General features: G+C 44.3%; 1 protein-coding gene across 1 annotated transcript in view; it reads right to left on the bottom strand.

The window, feature by feature from the left end:
- The window catches only part of CDYL (chromodomain Y like), a 479,328-nt gene extending 464,984 nt beyond the window's left edge, over positions 1 to 14,344 (bottom strand). Inside the window, exon 1 of the mRNA XM_049824105.1 lies at positions 14,340 to 14,344. The gene's annotated coding sequence lies outside the window, so the exon portion shown is untranslated. The remainder of the gene's footprint in view (positions 1 to 14,339) is intronic.
- Positions 14,345 to 15,047: the final 703 nt, after the last annotated feature.

Below are 15,047 nucleotides of genomic sequence, written 5' to 3'. Positions count from 1 at the left end.
CGGTGGAGAGCAGCCTTCCCTGCTCAGGTCCCGTGGGCCCCTTTGGCCAACTTACATGGCACGTAAATTTAGGAGCTGAGAGTGTTATGCAGCTTCCTACCTATGCCAACAAAGAGTGATATGCACTAACTGCTTTCTTTTGATGTCTTTTCATTCTTCTTGAGCAATACCTAGCTTGATTTTTTTTTTTTTTTTCTTGTACAGTCCTTTATGCTGAAATTCAGTGGGGTGTGCATTTCTCAGTCCCCGTGGAGTAGATCAAGAAGAATTTCTTTCTTGGGGAGTTGTTCAGACTCGGGCCAGTGTAAACATGATAAGAATCTCCCTAGATGACACTAGTGGATTTAGTCTGGTTTTATGTTTGTAGAGCAGGGGAGCAGGGATTTTCTTGGAAGAAGCAGGCAGAAGTCCTATGTCAAAAGCTTCAACAGCAGTTAAGCTTTAATAATATACTCCCTTCTTTGCTTTGCTATGAATACCTGCCAGAAGAAAGGAAAGGATTTCTTTCTTCTGAATCCCAAATGCATTAATCTCTGAAGTGACTGGGCAGGACAAAGTTTAAGTGTCAGATAATGATATCTGGAGTAGATTTTAGTATAATGTCTCAATATTACATGTTGTTGAGGAAGGGGAGTGTGTGTTTGGTTTTGGTTTTATACTTTGCATCTGAAAAATCCTGCTTCTTAAAACTTTGCAGTTCTACTGTGACAAGGGGTGGATTTTTCTTACTTGTTTGTGTAGATATCTTGCAACTTTTATTGCTTTGTAATTTTTTATAAAACCATTTTGGTTAGAAGAGACCTCAGGAGGTCCCTAGTCCAACCTCCTGCCCAAAGCAGGATTAGCGATGACATCAGACCATGTTGCTCAGGGCTTTATCCAGTAAGGTCCTGAAATCCTCCAAGGACGGAGGTTGCACAACCTCTCTCAGCAACCTGAGCCACTGCCTGACTGTCCCAATGGGAAGTTTTCCCCCTTCTATCCCTGTGTCAACTTGTGGCCATTGTCTCTCTGCTGTGCACCTCCCTCCTTATCTCTTCTCAAAGATGCTGGATATCTGCTGTCAGGTCCCCAAAGCTGTCCCTTCTCAAGGCTGAACAAGCCTTGGTCCCCCAGTGTCTCCTCAGACCTGTGTGCCAGCCCCTGGCCCTCCTTCTCTGGGCTTGTTCTGCGTGACTGTCCTCGTTCCTGCCCTGGGGCCAGAACTGGATGCCACATTCTAGGTGAAGTCTCATGAATGCCAAGTAAAAGGAAATAATCACTGTCCTTGATCTGCTGCCCGTGACACCGCTGGTACGGCCCGGGATGCTGCTGGCATTCCTGGCTGCCATGCAGGCTGTGGCTGGTACCCAGGTCGCTGCTCACCAGCACCCTGAGGTCCTTCTCAGCAGTGCTGGTCCCCAGCCAGGCAGCCCCCAGTTGGCACTCAAGGCAGGGGCTGCTCCTCAGAGTATTCCTCCCTGGCGCAGAAGCAAGCCCTTGAGCTTTCTCAAGACCATTTCTTGAAGGAGTTAAGGGCTCGGTGATCCTTTCTGAGCACAAGAACTCTGTAGCCTTATAACTCTGGCAAATTCCTTCCAGTGGTCTTTCGTCTCCTTGGGAATACAAAGGTGGTGATGGCTCTTCTGTTAAACGTGTGCGCCCCGGTAATGATCTCTGTGGGAGACTGAGATGCACAACAGGGTTTTCTACTGCACACTGTGTTTCCTGAATCCTATTAGGGAAACCAAAGCAAAACGTTACTCCTATTTCTAAAATGATCATTAGTTGTTAAAGCCACCGTTACTTTCCAGAAATACCATGATGCTATTAAGGCAAAAAGTACAGCAAAAAAAATGCACTTCTAATTAGTTACAAAGAGAGGAACTCTTAATTATGTAACTGGCATCTACATTTTATTTTAAAGGAGCGGCAGGGCTGCCTGGAAAGGAATGAAGAAGAATGGAAGTCTGAATTCTGACCTCAGTTAAGCCAGCCAGTATGCAGGGTAGCTTGGATCCAAATCTGTTTTAGGAAGGACTTGAAGATTTAGCTTGTTAAATCTGTACAAAATGAATTACTGTAACAAAGGAAGAAAGCAAGCCTTGTAGTGATAGGACAATAAGGGTTTTATTCCTGTTTTTTCACAGAATTTCCTTGGTAATCTTGACATTTTTAGGCTGTGTGACTTGGTCAAGCTTGAGCGCCTGTGGGTAGGTGCCAGACATTCATATGCAGAGATGCTTCTAGTAAGCAGTCTAACTTTGAGAGAGTTTGATCGTCAAACCTACCAGTTCTCAACAGGACAGAGGACATTGTGCTCTGCTTGGCCTCTTAATTTATCTGATATGCTGCGATCTGACTGGATCTCCCTAAGTAAGCTGCTGATGCTTATACAACCACACCTGTGCTTCGTGCTTTCTTGCAAAAAGAAGGACTGATTCAATGTGCGGTTCTGCCTTAAAGCCAGATAAACAGGATTTGCCCCTCCAGTCCTGCTTGCCGTTTTCAGAATTGTTTTTTCAAGTTTCCAAATCAGTGGGAACAGCTGATATCTTGGATGATCCCAGTGCTGAGTGGGAGACTCAACTGAGTGTCAGCAATGCGAGAGAAAAGTAAGAGATGACACTTCACCTTCTTCTCAAAGAAGACAGCCTCAAATCTACTACTTTTTTTTTTTTATGTCCCCTGCTATCAGAGGAAATCTGAGCAAGATTTGAAGAGGAAGAACTTTATAGGGGAGATCTTATCACATGTATTGAAGCAACCTGGAAAGCATGATGTATTTTTAATAGTTTTAAGCTGACAATGGTGGGAAGCAAGCTGGAGACAATGGCAACTTTACAGAATGACATAGCCTGTTATGTATTCTGATGTTTATTTCCCTCAGTCATGTGCTGGGGTCTCTTGTCTGGTAGAGGCAACCACGTGAAGGTAGCTACTCAGGTACTGTCTTCCATGCTGGACAACTTTGTTATTGCTCCAGGAGGCAAAGAAGGGTTGCTTTTTCTGGGAAAATTAGGCAAACTTGAGTACCAAATGTGGTTTTGGAAAACTACTATGGGATACATAGCCTTTGGGCTTGCACTGAAAGAAACTGCTTATCAGTTTTGAAGGTTGTGATATAGCATTGAGTAGGATATGAAGAATAATGACTCTAGGGCCACTCTGTTTCACAGTCTCAGGTATTATGGCATCACCAATCCTTGGAACTGAAATCAAGATGAAAAATGATGGCATTGGGAAAAATGAGCTCTTCTGTTTTAAACCACACTGTGCCATGGTTTTGAGTTGTAATGTGGTAAATTTCTTTGTAGACCTTTTTATTCCATCCATCTGTTTTGTTTTTTTTAAAGGGAAATAATTATTGCTAGCAATTGTCAGAGAAGCTAAAAGACAAATTAGCTGGTGATTTTCAGCACTTAGAATTACTAATACTTTGCTGCTGTAACTGTTATGTGTTTCTTTAATATACTGGCACTTCTCAGTAGAAGATAGCAATGCAAGCATGTATTTTAACAAGTCTCTGCTGCAGCACCATTGATTGTAGCCAGCTATTGTTCTCCTGAGTCCTGCCTCAGACAGGGAGTGAGAAGTTTCCTGGGATTTAGGTCCAGACCTTTTTGACGGGAAGCCAGGGAACAATTAGGAGGCAGCTGAATCTCTCCACACACACACACACAGACACACACACACACACAGATGAGCTTTTTTAAAATGAAAACGGTGGAGAAGAGGAAGTTGAAAGAGTTCCCCTTGTTTTACTTAGCTGTTGCGCAAGGGGCTGGCTTTATATAAAATGGTTATGTTGTTAACTACATTGGAGACAGGCTTTTTTCTGGCATGTGGTGGAATCAAGTCACTCTAAAGAGAGAAGTTGCTCAACCTCTTGCTCGAAAGAAGGTGGCATTTGTGAGTCGAGGCAAGGCAGGAACAAAAGCTTGCTGCTGCCCCACCTGCCAGAAGGACGGGCTTGTGTCCGTCCGTCGCCTATTGGAAACCATGAGACTGGCAGCTCCCCCCAAGCAGATGGCTGATATTTACGCTGTTTTGCCTTTGTGTTTCTTGCTTCCTTTCAGGATAGGAGGATACAAGGTCCTAGCATTGATTTTTCTGTGCAGCTAAAAAGACGAGAAAGCTGCTGTGCTTTTGAAGCTTTAGATTGTCAGTTTTCTTATTCCCTGTAGGTCTTCCCAAGGCCTCTCATCTCTTTTTCATCTATGCAGATGCCTCTGTCTTCTCTAGATCCTTCCTGGTGGCTCCTTTTAGGAAGGAAAAGAAAACTGAAATTATGGTCCCATTGAAGCATTTTGCTATAAAGCTCCTATTCTGTGCTTAATTCTGCATGGGCTTAATTGGCATCTGTGTTTAATTGTGCTGACACATAGTTGTACATGGGAGCGATCAGAGCTCTCTGGTGATTTGCACCAATGAAGCTGTGTTTGTGTAGTTACATCACTCCAAAATGTTCAGAGGCAGAAAAACTTCCAATTCTTACGGGGAATATCTTTAGGGCTGAGGGAGAAGGCGTCCCCTGTTGCCTTTAGTGCTCACAAAGACTGTTCCCCCTCTATTCCCATCCAGTCCTGCAAGCTGAATTATTAGAAATTTCTTGCAGCAACTAACAAATCTTGCTCTGCATTTGGGACCCTGTGAGCAAAGAGTATCCTTATAATATTAACAGCACCTTTAATTCCAGATCTTTTTCTTCAGAAGGTTCACTGCACAAGCAGCATTATGGGGTTTTGATCACAAATGCTATGAGAAAGCAATTGAAATGCAAAGAAAACAGATCCTCACAAAAAATATTACCGTTTGTTGTTTTTTTTTTTTAAACTGGGAATATACACTGTCAAATGGGTTTCCAAAAGTAAATACAATTCAAAGAAAATTACACATGATAGTGGAATGTGCATCTCTTGTTTGGATAAGAAGCATCTAGCTAACTGTATGTACCTCTCATTTAATCTTAACTTTTTGAGTAGGCTTAAGTGCAGTAGCTACCATGAAATAACATAAGAACTAACATAAGATGTTCACTAAAGATTGGAGGAGAAAAAATATGGGTACTAGTTTAGCAGCTACAAGTAACAATTCTAGGCAGTGTTTGTCACCTCAGCTTGAGTTAGGGCAACGGGAAAAAAGACAACTGAGAAACCTAAGTGGTAGGAGAGGAAAAACAAGCCTTAGTGTTTTGCAGGCAACAACTGAAGAGAAGCAGCTTGATCAACAATCTAGCCAGTAGATGCAATTTTTACCATACTTAGTTTAAGATAAGATTGTATTATCATGTCTCTTTGCCTTATATAATTAAATCATTTACTGTTAGTGATGACACTGCTAGGGTCTGGCATAAAAGAAGAGTCTGGCACCAAGCTGGTGTTCCTGCAGCAGTGAACCCCTGTTCATGCAGAGGTTCCCATCTATAGAGGTTGTGAAAATCTCTTTGACAGTTAGTCCCTGAATTGAAGTTAAGTAAGGTTTTCAGCCCTCATTGGTAAATTCCCTACTAGAGTTCTTCAGAAACCTTTTTCTTTTCTCTTTAGATATTTATGATTTCTTTTGTTATTTTTGGTTCTGCTTAGACAGTATGCATTTTCCATAAGAAGTCTGTACTAAAGAATTGTTTGCTTACTCATTGTATTGCATCTTTAATTTTATTAAGTCAAATTCTTTTTAACTATTCCCATAAAACCTAGTCCTTCTAGGGGAGGGCTCCTTGAACTATCTTAGTTTCCAGTTGTTTTCTGGGGTCAATGATTGTATGCACAACTGCCAACTTCTAATACAATTAATTTCTATTTGTATAGGTTTTACTGAAGCAACAGAAGAGATGGTCTTGACTAAGGACTGCATTGGGCTCATATCGTGATGACTAGGGGCAAAACTGTGCTGGGGAGGCCTAAAGAAAACATGCATTGCATTTACAGTAATCTTGCAGTAGGATATTGCAATAATTTCTGCTGCATAGCCTCCGCTTGCAGCAGAAATTGTGGACTTGTACTTTTGACATTGACGGTAAAGACCCTCCCTCTCGCACAAGATGAGTTGGGTTGGTGCACCATGTTGCAGTGTTTGTTGGCTGTGCCCCATGGGACATGACAACATAGTGTGCTGAAACCAGGAGGCTTCTGTAGATTTTTTTTAACTGGTCTAATTTGGGCCTGACTGCATTTGAAACTTAGGCTACTGTCCAGTGGGCGTAGCACTGGAATACAATGAGCTTTATACCTGCGCTGTATAGAAACAAGAACCAGGCAACTCCCACTGGCTTTGCGTTCCATCTTCTCCCAAATAAAACAAACAAAATATCATTAATGCTGAAACCTGATCGATTTTTGTGCTTGGAGCATCTATACGATCAAGCCCAAAGGTTTTTAACATGGGTAGAGGTTGTTTTTCCAGCAATCTGTACTAAAACAACTGTATGTCTTTTGCTTCATTCTTCATGTTCCTCTGAGGCTTCAGAGTGTGTTCAGCTGAGAGTGAACCCTTGGTTGAAGTAACTGACCTTATTTGTTTAAGGGAAAAACAGTCACTCTCCTATGCAAACACAAAAATTTTGTAGGTTCTTTGTTAACCTCCTTATATTGAGAGTGATAAGAGTTGTCCATCAGATCTTGTCCTTTATTTGTAAGAACAAGGTGCTATGTTACCTTTCATGACCTTTTTCAGCGTGCGTTAAGCATGCATGAACCAAACCATATGTATGTTGAAGGTACGCTGGTCTTTATAATACACAAATAATAAAAAGGGCTTTAGGGAAAATACTTATCATATGTCTGTCTGGAAGGGAAAAAATACATAAGGCCAACACAGTAATTGACTTAGAACACTATAAAGGGAAATATCTTTTCTCATAGAGAAAAGAGCCTTGATTCACACATGAGCTGCGCCAAGTAGAACTGATGAATATAGCACAATAGTCCTAACAGATTCACTACAAGCCTCGTCCTGAATAGGAAGAAAAAGAAACAAAGAGGGAGGGGGCAGGGAAATGGTTTCCTTCTTGCTCTTGGGAAGAGTTAGAAAAATAGAGTGCTGAGCAATATAGGGAAAAAAAGGAAAAATAGTCACATATTATTCACGCTTCACTCGTGTTTGGTACATTCACATGGGCATATTAGGCATGAAAAGAACTCAGAAATGTAAATAGAGACATTCATTGTGGGTTTTACTTTATTTTTTAAGGAGGAAAGGAACAGAACGAATGGACTCCCCACTCCGCTGTTTCTCAGAAGGAATCCCCTCTGAAGCCATTCTAATGAAAACATCATTAACCTTGTTTTCGTTAATGGGTCTTTCCTTTGTGGCTCAGATAACGAAAAACAGGGGAGAGTATGGGCCACCCTGATGATCAAGGAAACATCATAAAAATTGGGGATGAGGTTGTTGTGCACAAACAGAACTACCAAATGTATGATGGGCTTGAATTTAATTCCCGTAATTATACTAATGATGCAGAATATAGCCAGACTGAAATAACTCAGGTAATTACTTAGCATATTGCTCTAGTTTCTGCAATGGCAGTCATTGTTTACATCTCTAATTATGCCGTGTAGACACATCAAATCACTCACGCTTGTTTTGACTTGAAGTATTTGAAGCAGCAAACACTGATGAGCTGTATCTTATGGATGCTGCTATGTGAATGAATGCAATTCAGTAATACTTGTTCATCAGGCTTAGGGTCCAATCCTGCATGTCTTTCATACTCAGCATTCCTGTTGCTGTGACTTCCTTATGTGTTTCTTTCACTGAGAACTTCTTGCCTTGAGCAGATGTTGAAGGGCTCCATACTGTCATAGCTAAGCACTGAGCGTGCCCTTAATTTTGAGAGCATGAGTAGTCTACTGCAGGTCAGCTGGACTGCTCGTATGTTTTAAGGGAGAGTTACCACTGGTTAGGATACAATTGGAGTTTTCAGCGTCTAAAACAAGGCCAATTGCTTACCCTGGGGTAGCGTAGCAAGAGCAGAGGAAGAATTTGTTCCAATTGCTTAACAACAGTAGCAAAAAACACCCAACTTGAAGTTATTATCCTCCACCTACTATTTTTAAAGTGAATAATTTTTCTTCACAATAATGAGAAAAAGAAAGGAAGAACATTAGAGCAGCTTCATCCTTTTAAAAAAAAAAAAAAAAAAAGCTAAGATTTCTTAGCACGTGCAAATGGCTCTGTTGTGCATTTATGGCTCTAGTGGGCATATGCAATGTGCTATTTTTTTTCCCCTGCAAAACAGTATGTTCTCTAAGGGTTGTGTACAAATCCATGTGCCAAGTGCTACAAATATTTCAACCTTTAGGACAACCTCTTTCTGCAATCCTAGGCAAGCTGCTTTCTCTGCTTCGTGGCTGTCTCCCCTTCTGCAGACTCAGAATAATAATGCTCGTCTTTTTGAACACTTTAGGGCTTTCTATTTCGATGCGCAATACAAATTTGCAGTGTTAGGCCATACAAAGGATCATTACAAACCACACTGAAGGCCAGTACTGTGGACCTTTTATTGCCCAACTGGCTGACTGCACTAGGCTAAGAGTCTGAAAACGCTGATAAATTTTGTCTTGCATATTTTTATGCCAGTATTTTTTTTTTAGTAGCCTGCAAGTATGTATATTTAATTTATTTTGCTCTGCTGAAAACATAGTGAAGATATACTTTCTATGTTGTCTCCAGGAAAAAGGCTCATAAAGGGTAAATTGTTCCACTAGAAATATTCTCCTATTAGATGAAGCTAGTTTACCCTTTGGCAGGAATATACCTAGCTTTCAACTGCAGTTACAGCTCCTTGAGCATTTATAATACACTTTTTAATGGAAAGAATTTCAGGCTCTTCTATTAAATCAAATTCAATGTCAACTCTGAGGGAGAGGAAAGGGTCTTTCAAGTAGTTTTTTTACCCAGAAAACATGTTACAGATTCTAAAAATAGGTTGTGCATACATTAATGGCTATATTATGAGGTAGCCAAAGCTAGAAGGATGTTGAGCACTTTTTTAACTCCCATTGGCTCCAGGAGGGCTCAGTACTTCACAGAATCAGCCTGGGGGAGAGAGGAGGAGAACAAAGAACACAGTCCCAGCAGTGCTCTGGCTGTGCATGCAAACTTTTTGCAGTCAAACCACCCCACAGGAGCATGAAAGGAATTTTCAGTCAGTAGCTCATTTCATCGAGGGCTCCCTCTCACCAGAGGTGTTCAGAAGGGATGATCTTGTCATATGAACTAAAGACTAAAACAGGAGGAGCTGGTTTGCCTTTGGACTGCACGTTAAAACAACCCCTTTTAACAGAAGGGTGCACATTGTGGGAGAACAGAAAAAGGTGCCCACTCCACATTGTTTGCAGGTATTACGGAGCTGTTGGATGCTTTTTAAATCTCATTATCTTCTTTACATTGTTTGTGTAAGTGGATAAAGCTTCAATCCCTCTTGCTTTCCAAATTATTTTTGTTACTGTTGAGCAATAGGTGAGCATTTTATTTATTCCAACACTGCACTGGCAACAGAGCAGAATGCTAACTGAGCGTCTTTTTGCAAAGGCTCTGGTCTCCCATGTTTACAAATCTGCTAGCTGAGGCTGGAAATGTGACTCTTTCCCTCACTGTCGAGACCAGACTGTGCATGTTTTCACAGCAGGAATGATTTTTTAAAGTCACCAGGCAAGAGAGGTCTTTGGTGACTCCAGGCTTGGGAGCTGTGACTGCTTTTTGACTTGCTAAGTGGCTTGCTGAAATCTTTGGGTCTTGGACACTTGTTCCAGTTAGAAGGAGAAGTTATTATGGAGCCAGGCACCTTGGATGCAATTTTTGCTTATTTACAAGAATGTAGAAAGTCAGCTTCCTTGAGCAAAGGAAGTCTTGTACAACCAGAGGGACTCTTCCCCCAAAGCAGGCACGGCGCCCCTCCTGCCCCTCTCAGACTCTTTCCAGGGTGATGCACCAAAGCTACTCAGACTCCTTCCTCAGATCAGAGTTTTCCATCGCTTGAGTTTTGGTGACAGTATCAGCTAAGGGAAATACCTCCCCTCTCTGCCCCCGGCTGGTTCTTCCTGCTCCATACCTCAGTACTGTGGTTTTAACCCAGATCGCCTGGCAGGAGTAGTCACTGCGGTGCAGAAAACATAACTCTTTGACAGTGCTGCCAGAGCCAGGCTGCTTTCAGATCACAGCCTGCCTCTGTCCTTGAGCTCTGACTTGGCTTTTCCATGAGAATCATCGCCTTTAGGTGTTCCTGCCCCAGAGACACTCTGCAACACCTCTCACCTCTGTTTGAGGTGGAGATGCGTGTTGGCTGGTTAGTGGCTGCTGCTATTTCAATAACCTATTTCCTTTAAAGAGGTTAATGATGTAAACTGAAGTAGTAAAACCTGCCAGCTTCACTGGTCGCGCTCACAAAAGATACCATCTATTTTTTTCCTTAGGGTGAAAACTACTTTCTTTATCCCTTGTTTGCAGGAGTGGATACTCCTTATTATTTACTATAAAGCCTACTGCCAAAAATGAGGACTGTAACTACGAATATAGTACAAAAGCCTCTTCCTACCCTGCGAAGTATATAGTTCATGGATGTGGAGAGAAAGAGGGTGAATCATCACGCCTCTCTGCTGAGGGGGTTGAAGGCGTAATTGCAAAAGGGAGCCCTAAAATGACTTTCAAACAATAACAGGGAGAGATCTTCTTAGACATTTAGATGAAGTTCCTCCCAAACACAGATGCAGTCTGGGAGATGATAATTGTTGGAGACTATAACTGGCGAGAGCAGAAGAAGGTGCTGCAGTGGACTGGAGGGTGTAGGACACATGAAGAAAATGTAGATAGTATGGAAATAGCTTTCAGAAGTCTTCATAGCTTGCTTGTATATGACAGAAGGCAAGTATCCCTATCATTTCCACTACACCAATGAAGAATCCCGAAAAAAACAGGGCTGACAGATGTCACGGCACAGCACAAGGTTAGAGCCACAGGCTCATTCAACTTCATTTGTGTTTCTAGGCATGGTTCACATCGCAAGTGTAAGAGGCAGGAGTTACCTGCCCTTGGGCTTCTTAAGCCCTGTGATTTGGCCCTGGCCTCTTCTCAAATTCGGACAATTTTGCTGCATCACTTTGGTTGTGTTTGCATCAGTCGAAGACTTGAGAGTGAATTTTTGGCCAGAATAACCTTCACAGGGCCTGAGTCCTTTCAGCAAGCTGATTAACAGTATGTGGTAGGTACTCTGCATGTATTTTATATGAATTATATTGTTTACCAGTTTGTGAAAGTAACATGCAAGACTGGAAAATTGTTAGGTAGAAATCAAACTAATAAGTGGCCAAGAAAATGCATGAATTCCCGTAATACTTTATGACTCCAATGAGACAGTAAGATCACAAAAATGCAAGGGGATAAAACACATAGTCAGTCAGCATCTTTATTCTCTAAGGTGCAATTGCCACTAATTACTTTTGTGTCAAAAATGGATCAAAATATGGAAAATAGTAACCCTCCAAGTCACACAAGAACGAATAAAATGTGTTTCAGTAAAAGCCTTTCTTTAAAAAAGGCAAATGCATGTTTCCCATTTTCTGCTGAAGAGCAGCTGCTGTGCAGTGTCCTGCCCCTGCTGCATCCACATGAAAAACTTGTCAAATGCAAATGCCCACCCTCTATGTACTTTCAAAAGTGCATGACAGATACAATTTGTAGAGCAACAATAAAAGGTGCTGATAATAAAAGATACTTTCATCTGGAAAATGTCTATGTCCTTTGGGACTATCTGTCCTTCCTGCATATCCGCTTTACATTCCACGCTGCAGATAATCTCGTGAGTCCTGCCGTCCTTCCTGGCACTCCACCAGTCTAATGCAAACATTTCTTTTCTATGTGTGAGCCATTTTCTGGCAAAACTTCTGGAGCCACACAGTAACAGATGACTATTACTAACCCAAATTTCATGAATAGCAGTTGTGCCCAGATTTAATGGCTGGCGAGCATTACACTGCTGTAATAGGGATGCTCAGGAGCATACCAGGGAGGTGAGAGGACATATATACACATGTCCTGCCGCTTGAGCTGAGAACGAGATTAAATTGTGGTGGGCTACCGACCCGCCCACAGGCAATGGGTGGCCACACCAGAAGTGCTCCGTGGCAGGATTTAAAGCTATGCCACAGTTTTACTTTCCGCTCCAAAAAGGGGATGTTCCACTTCTGTACTTTACCGGATTAAGATTCCTTTTTCTGGAACAGGACTGTCCTCATGGGGGAATAATGAACTGATCCTACATGTGCAGCTTTAGGCATAGGATTACTTCTACTGTTCATACGCCTAAAATTCAGGCTCTGGCATCAGTATGTCAGCTTCAAGCCCTTTAGATGTAGAATTTTCAGCATAGGCTCATTTTCCATGAGCAGGCAGTGACAGGCACATAGGGTTTTGTGTGATTTGAATATTTTAATTAAGTCAGAAGCGTGGCACCAGCCAGACTGAAAGAGAGAAATAGAACCAAGCATTTAATGCTCAAGCCTACAGGACGGTGCACGGCACCCTTAGCCCAGCAGAAGTCGAGGACCCCCCATCAAGACCTTGCAGAATCCATCTGAAGCTGGAGCTCTGACAAAGTGCTGAGAGCCTCGGAGGTCTACCGAGTGACACGCAGTTTGTGGGCAGGCCGACAACAGCAAAAACCATTCTATTGCAAAGGCAGAAAATACCGGTAAGAATGAGCAGAAGTCAAGTGCTTTCCTTGCTTAAATAGAAGCAATGCAAGGCTGACATCTTTTAAAAAAGGGGGGTTACTCTCACAGTTCTCTTCCTAGAAGTTTCACTTCCTTAGGATATGTGGTTATTTCAGGTTACCACAGCAACTGTCAGAAGAAAAGGCATTTTATTTTCTTGTTTTGTTTTTACACGGAAGAACTGGGAAGACCACCGTGTACTGGAACAAGAGGAGGGATCACAAAAGCCTGCCCCAAACAAAAGGAGCTGTGTGGAGATCTTCCTACAGTACAAAGGTTTGCGACAATTCCTTGCCTGTGAAGCCCCACTGAATACTCTGAACAGCTAACACGGGACACTCAGGAGATGTCTAGCCCGACAGCGATAGGAAAACCCTTTTTGTGGTGACCCAGGGTGAAGTGGGTGGGCCTCTGCCACACGCTTTGCTCCAGGCAGGGGTACACAGCTCTCCGTGGAAAGCGTGTGCCTTCAGGTTGTTTGCTTTGCCTGGTTTTGTATCGCAGCTGTGGGCCCAGCGCCGTTCTCAGTGAAGTTGGTTTGCTAGGAATCGGTGCTGAGCGCCTCAGGATCCACTCCGACATCTTGAGTATCACCCATCCTGTTTTCAAAAATGCAGATTTCTCTAAAGAAATGTCTGCAGGTGCTGGAGAGTGAGACTGCAGTAAACAGGCACGTGCCTTTCTGTTTGGAGAGATGGGGCTCAGTTGTTTGCATTCTTTACATATGACTGTGCTTCAGAGTGAACTAAACCCAGTTCTGTTATGTAGAAGTTAAATTGAGAAAATATACAATGAATAGGGAGATTGGGACATCACTGCATTTGTTGGTTTGGAGTTGGTTTACCATAGAGGCATGCGGAACCTGAATGATTTAGGCAGTTGGTAGCAACATGCTATCTGTTGAAAAGACTGTGATTTAGTTATTTAATTACGCACTTTACAGAAAACTACTCAGTATCTTTCACTCCTGTGCCCCCCTCGCCATGCTTATTTGTCCTGTCCCAAGCTGATCCAGCTGCGATGTCCTCCAAGCACCACTTTTTGGCTGATACCTGGTCTTGTCTCTGGGCTCTGCTGATTTTTCTGAGCAGTTAAACGGCACCTGAATTGTTGCCGTGTGAATTCCTGGCCTCCTGAGCCACAGACGTCACGCTGGCAAAAACTGGCTTAAATTTGATAGTACGTAGTGTGAGTGCAACGACCTCCGACCTCCCCAAATCACACCAACAGGAAGGGTCTCTCCAGCCCCAGGCCACGGCGTGACCCTGGGAAGTCGCCCACCACCTCCCTGCGCCCCGGCAAGCCCCCCCGCAGCAGAAAGCCGGGTGCCGGAGGCCACTGCCTTCAAGCAGAGGCCCGTCCTGGATGATGCATCCCACGTCACCACGCTGTCATTCTCTTGACCTTCGTTATGTATGTCTTAACCCTGCAGCTTCATAGGCATTTTCAGGCATCCAGGTATGTCCCCCACACTCTTCCTTGCCTTACAGTGCGTCCCCATCCATCTCCCCATCTTCCCCCCGTATGCGATGCTGCTGGAGGCTCCCTCAGGGATGGTGTCCCACCAGACTATTAAGAAAAGGCCGAGGGGGTCCCAGGCTCCAGCCGGGTACTCCCTTTCTCCTGCTTCTCCTTTCTGTGAGGGACCTCCCTCTCCCCGGAGGTGCCGGCACGGCTGCCGGGGTCCCCGTTCAGGCTTCCCAGGGCTCCCAGGGCCGCTTTTCAACCCTGTGTGCGCTGCCGAGGGCTGGCAGCCTCGCATGCCGCAGCTGGAAGCGGCGTGAGTAATTCCCCCTTTTACTCCCTCCCCTGGAAGTTTGGTTTTTTTGTTGCCTTTTTTTTTTTTTAAGGGAAAAAAAAAAAAAAAAGGAAAAAAAAAAAAAAAACTTCTGGGGTCACTGGGAAGGGAAAAAAATTTCCTTGTCGTGTCTGTGGCGTCTCCGAAATCGTCCCGAGAAGGAAGAGGAGGAGGATCCCGCCGCCGGGACCGCGGGTGTTTGGCGGAGGGGGTGGGCGCTGGCTGCGGGGCCGGGGCCGGGGCCGGGGGGGGGTCACAGCGGCCGCGGGCAGCCCCGCTCCCCCCCTCCGCTGCCGCCGTGGGACGGGAGGGGCTCTGCCTCCCTGCCGCCCCGGGGAAGAAGAAGGGGCCGAGCCGCCCCGCTCCCCGCCCCGCTCGGGGGTGAGAGCCGCCCCGCTCGGTGCCGGGCGGGGGATCGGCGGAGCGAGGAACAGGGGTGCCCGGGCCGGCCCCTCGCCGCGGGCCGCCGTCTATGAGGCGCCGGCGGGCCCTCCCTCCAGCGCCGGGAGGCGGCACAGCCCCGGCGGGCAGGGCCGGGCCGGGCCGGGCCGGGCCGG

This window comes from Accipiter gentilis, chromosome 20 (genome assembly GCF_929443795.1).
Source record: "Accipiter gentilis chromosome 20, bAccGen1.1, whole genome shotgun sequence".
Taxonomy (NCBI): domain Eukaryota; kingdom Metazoa; phylum Chordata; class Aves; order Accipitriformes; family Accipitridae; genus Astur; species Astur gentilis.
Note: the sequence above shows the minus strand (reverse complement) of the source record. Positions and strands in the feature narration are given on the sequence as shown.